Below are 5,472 nucleotides of genomic sequence, written 5' to 3'. Positions count from 1 at the left end.
GTCAGTCTGTCAGTCTGTCAGTCTGTCAGTCTGTCTGTCAGTCTGTCTGTCAGTCTGTCTGTCTGTCAGTCAGTCTGTCAGTCAGTCTGTCTGTCTGTCCTCTCTGCGGCCACAGGGAAAGAGAGAAAGAAGAAAAAAGGAGAAATATTAATATTCGTTTGTGGGGTTTTTTTGTTGTTTTTTTTTTTGTCTGAGGGTGAAAAGAATAGAAATGAAAAGGCCGGTGTGTTGTTGTCACTGTAGGAGGGCCCGACATTTGGTGATGGATGGGGAGCTGCGAGCGCGGCTGCTGTGCCAAACGCAGCCCTGGAGTCCTGCGGGAGCGCTCTGGGATAATTCCCGGCTCGGGCGGCTCAGCCTTGGCCTGGTGTGATTAATTAACGCCTCCCGGAGCAATCAGGGCCTGCCACTCATTAGCGGGATGATGCTCCGTCAACGCCTGCATCCCGGAGGGCTCGGAGGAGGATGCAGGGAGGGATGCAGGGATGCAGGGAAGGATGGAGGGATGCAGGGAGGGATGCAGGGATGCAGGAGGGATGAGGGAGGCAGGGAAGGATGCAGGGAAGGATGCAGGGATGCAGGAAGGGATGCAGGGAAGGATGCAGGGATGCAGGGAAGGATGCAGGGATGCAGGAAGGGATGCAGGGATGCAGGAAGGGATGCAGGGAAGGATGCAGGGATGCAGGGAAGGATGCAGGGATGCAGGGAAGGATGCAGGGAAGGATGCAGGGATGCAGGGAGGGATGCAGAGAGGCAGGGAAGGATGCAGGGAAGGATGCAGGGATGCAGGGAGGGATGCAGGGATGCAGGGAAGGATGCAGGGATGCAGGGAAGGATGCAGGGATGCAGGGAGGGATGCAGAGAGGCAGGGAAGGATGCAGGGAGGGAGGCACGGCTGCTGCAGGCTGGGCACCCAGGGTTCCATGCACCACAGCTGTGCCAGCACCTCCCCACTGCCTCTGGGGCACCCGAGTAACTCCTGAACAAATTCTCATCGTGTTTCTTATTTCGGTGTCAGGCAGTAAATAACACAGAGCCATAAACAGTTAGGAGGCTGCAGGGAGGCAGGAGTTATCAATTGCTGGTGCAATAAGCTATCACATATCCTTAAGGAAGGGATTTAAAATATTGAAGTGAATAAACATACAGAGCTGGCCTGGTTGGGTTTTGGTTTGGGTTTTTTCCCATCAGATTGGCTCCAGGATGCAGCAGATTCAGAGAAAAGCAGCCCACAGGCTGTGAGCCTTGCACCCACAGCTGTCTGCTGAGCAGGAGCTTCACTGTCCTGTCCTGTGAGTGGTCTCTGATGGGGGCCTTTTAATGGTGTTTGTTATTTCAAACCAAAAATAGCTGAAAGGCCGATCCCCCAGTGCCTCTCACAGCTCTGGGGGCAGAGCACCTTCTTCCTGGGGTTTTGCCTTGTTCTGAAGTCTGCTGGATGCTCTGAAATGATGAACTGGTGGGATACCAAACATCCCAGACACTGCACTGCAGCTCACTCAGGCTGGGAGCTTCTTCCCACTACTTGTAAAAAAGAGGGAGAGGGACATTGGATGAGGGAATGGTTTCAAACTGGAAGAGAGCAGGTTTAGATTAGATATTGGGAAGAAATTGTTCACTGGGAGGGTGGGCAGGCCCTGGCACAGGTGCCCAGGGGAGCTGTGGCTGCCCCTGGATCCCTGGCAGTGCCCAAGGCCAGGCTGGATGGAGCTTGGAGCAGCCTGGCTTGGTGTCCCTGCCAGCACCCTCTGATCATGAATGGTTCTCACACCATCCCTGAGCATCAGGAGTGGGCAGGCAAGGGAAGCATCAGCTTCCAGTCTTGCCATTGAAGTGGAGCTGCTTCTCCTTCCTCTTTGGGGCTGTGGACACAAGCCCTGGGCTGCACTCTGGGGCTGCTGTTCCCTTTCTGAGCTGCACAGGCACAGCTGCCCTGCCTGGAGGGGTTCTGGGCACAGAGGGGGAAGGCTTCTGGAGCAGCAGCAGGAGAAGCAGTTCCTGTGAAGGACAGGGAAAGGAGGCACTGCCATGTGTGCAGCTTCCACTGGTGAGCCAGGGACAGGAACAGCCACGGGGACAGCACAGAGCAGCAGCAAAGCTGCACCTTCTGGGATGGCAGAGCCTCATCCCAGGAGCCTTTGGCTCAGAAGAGCCACAGAGGAGGAAGGAGGCGTGCAAGGAGAGAGGAGAAGGAGCAGGCAGGTATCACAGATCCACCCCTGTGAGCTGGAAAAACAGGAGCACCCCTGAACTGAAGTCTAGGCACTACCCAGGCAGATGAAATAGGTACAAAACACCTCTCAAGGAGCACAGAAAATTGGGATTTACCCAATTACCCCTCTGTGCCACACACCCAAACCTGGGCAGGAGTCCCCAGCCGTGCTCCCACAGCCCTGCCCAGCATCCCTGCAGGTGAGGGACGCTCTTTGGCTGTTAAACACAGATCTCCAGGGCCTGGAAATTGTTTCAGTAATTTGGCTCAGCGTTCATAAAGCAATTAGTCATTGGAATAACGTTAGCAGTGCCTGATGTCAGCACGGTTTCCATGGCAATGGGCAGATTCCCGGGTGTGTGTGAGTGTGTGTGTGTGGGCAGGGAACAGCCCAGACCTTTCCCAGCCAGCCCAGCCCAGAGGGGTCCCAGTCCCTTTGGTCCTCCGTCCCTTGCTGGCTGCAGAGAGGGAAAATGATGGGAGCAGCTCCCCGGGGTGAATGCCTGAAGGAGGGCCAGCCCGTGCTCCCCGGGGCAGAGGGGAGCCACAGGTCATTTATTAATGCCAAACCTGACTAGAAGTGATGTGAAACACAAGGGCAGGTGAGTTATGGCCCGACTTGGGTCCTATTTTAGCACGGCAGCCCTGTAAGAACATTTCCTCTGCTCCTTTCCCTGCGTGCTGCAGCACAAAGTGAGTCCTTGCTGCCCAGGGATCCCCTGGGAACCTGCTGGGATGGGAGCAGAGCCCAGCTCAGGACACAGGAACAGCTCCCAGAGCTCTGCAGAGGAGCTGAGATTGAGGAGAGCAGCGTGGCTGCTCCCCTGCCCAGCACAGAGGGGCTGATCATCTCTCCCCCCTAAATTAACCCCTTGCTCAGGCTGCCTGGGGATCTCTCCCCTCCAGCCTGCAGCCGGAGGTTGGGTGTGAAAAACGAGGTTCACGTATTTTTATATAGAATTTAAAAGTTTAATAGGAGCTAAAATAAAGTAAAATATACAGATACATTGCATTCAAGAGAGCACACCTCACTGACAAAGGATTGTCCCTTAAAAACAGAACCCTCCTACATATCCATAAATTCTCACACATAATTCAAACATTCTTTTCCATTCCAAGTTTTGGATGTTTCTTTGCTTAGTTTTCTCTTACCCCCTTCCCAATAAATCGATCTTCTTGGCTCCACCAAGTTTCACATTCCCTGATAACAGAAATGCAATAAATCCCTCCCCCAGAGCTCTGGTCACTGCTGTCCTCATCTAGATAAGATAATCTAAGAATGGAGGAGGGTCTCTGACTATCTTTTTCGGTCTTTGGGTTATACAAAAATAGTTTTTGTTTTAATACTATGCCATAGCTCAACATATATATGTATATTATACCACTATTTCTAAGTTTCATCAATAACAGAAATGGAAGGAAACTCTATTAATACAGCAAAGGTTTCTGACCTTACACATGTTCGTTTTAATGTTTGCAAAAAGCCAATAATATAATATGTATCTATAAAATAAATTTAACATTATATAAAATATTATCTCTTATTTACATATCCACACATCCAAAGGATGTCCCAGGAGCACAAAGGATGTCCCAGGGACACAAAGGATGTCCCAAATGCACAAAGGATGTCCCAGGGGCACAAAGGATGTCCCAAATGCACAAAGGATGTCCCAAATGCACAAAGGATGTCCCAAATGCACAAAGGATGTCCCCAGAGCACAAAGGATGTCCCCAGAGCACAAAGGATGTCCCAAATGCACAAAGGATGTCCCAAATGCACAAAGGATGTCCCAAATGCACAAAGGATGTCCCAAATGCACAAAGGATGTCCCCAGAGCACAAAGGATGTCCCAGGGACACAAAGGATGTCCCCAGAGCACAAAGGATGTCCCAAATGCACAAAGGATGTCCCCAGAGCACAAAGGATGTCCCCAGAGCACAAAGGATGTCCCAGGGACACAAAGGATGTCCCAAATACACAAAGGATGTCCCCAGAGCACAAAGGATGTCCCAAATACACAAAGGATGTCCCAGGGGCACAAAGGATGTCCCAAATGCACAAAGGATGTCCCAAATGCACAAAGGATGTCCCAAATGCACAAAGGATGTCCCCAGAGCACAAAGGATGTCCCAAATGCACAAAGGATGTCCCAAATGCACAAAGGATGTCCCAGAGCACAAAGGATGTCCCAAATGCACAAAGGATGTCCCAGGGGCACAAAGGATGTCCCCAGAGCACAAAGGATGTCCCAAATGCACAAAGGATGTCCCAAATGCACAAAGGATGTCCCAGGGACACAAAGGATGTCCCCAGAGCACAAAGGATGTCCCAAATGCACAAAGGATGTCCCAAATGCACAAAGGATGTCCCAGAGGCACAAAGGATGTCCCAAATGCACAAAGGATGTCCCAAATGCACAAAGGATGTCCCAAATGCACAAAGGATGTCCCAAATACACAAAGGATGTCCCCAGAGCACAAAGGATGTCCCAAATGCACAAAGGATGTCCCAAATGCACAAAGGATGTCCCCAGAGCACAAAGGATGTCCCAAATGCACAAAGGATGTCCCAGGGGCACAAAGGATGTCCCAAATGCACAAAGGATGTCCCAAATGCACAAAGGATGTCCCCAGAGCACAAAGGATGTCCCAAATGCAGCAAGGCTGTCCCAGGAGCCCATGGATGTGCTGGCAGGCACACGTGGGGCAGAGCAGGCAGGTGCCAGGTACCAGGGGGAGGCTGGAGAGCTCCAGGAGCATCTCGTGGTATTTATCAGCCTCTCTTCTCTCTTCTCATCCCACAGCACCTACACCGACAGCCCTGGCTTAAAAGTCACAGGCTGTGAGATTAATTGGGCTGTCAGTTCTATTTTCCAGCAAATGAACTATCCAGAGAGTCTTTTCCAAGGCCCTGTTTCCAGTGGGCAGAAATGTCATTCCAACACGTGGAGAGAAACCCGGCTGGGAGCTTTGGGGAAGGGAATGGAGATGCCACTCTCTGTTTTAAAGCTGGAGTTAATTGGGGCGAGCCTTAATGGCCCAGGAGAGGATGAGTGTGATTGATCTGAGTGACTCCACAGCACTAATCCCCCTTCTGTGAGGGGAGGGGTGATGAACCTCCCATCTGGGAGGAGAACCGGGCTCTTTGGTGTCTAAAATGCTTCAGGTTTGGGTCAGAGCTTCTCTTGCTGGTGGGGTCTGGTGTAGCAGCCAACACTTGATGGGTGCCTGCTCTCAGCAGCCTGCTGCTGCTGTTC

This window comes from Pseudopodoces humilis, chromosome 10 (assembly GCF_049639895.1).
Source record: "Pseudopodoces humilis isolate 2021_Gansu_Grassland_sample_001 chromosome 10, ASM4963989v1, whole genome shotgun sequence".
Lineage (NCBI taxonomy): Eukaryota > Metazoa > Chordata > Aves > Passeriformes > Paridae > Pseudopodoces > Pseudopodoces humilis.
Note: the sequence above shows the minus strand (reverse complement) of the source record.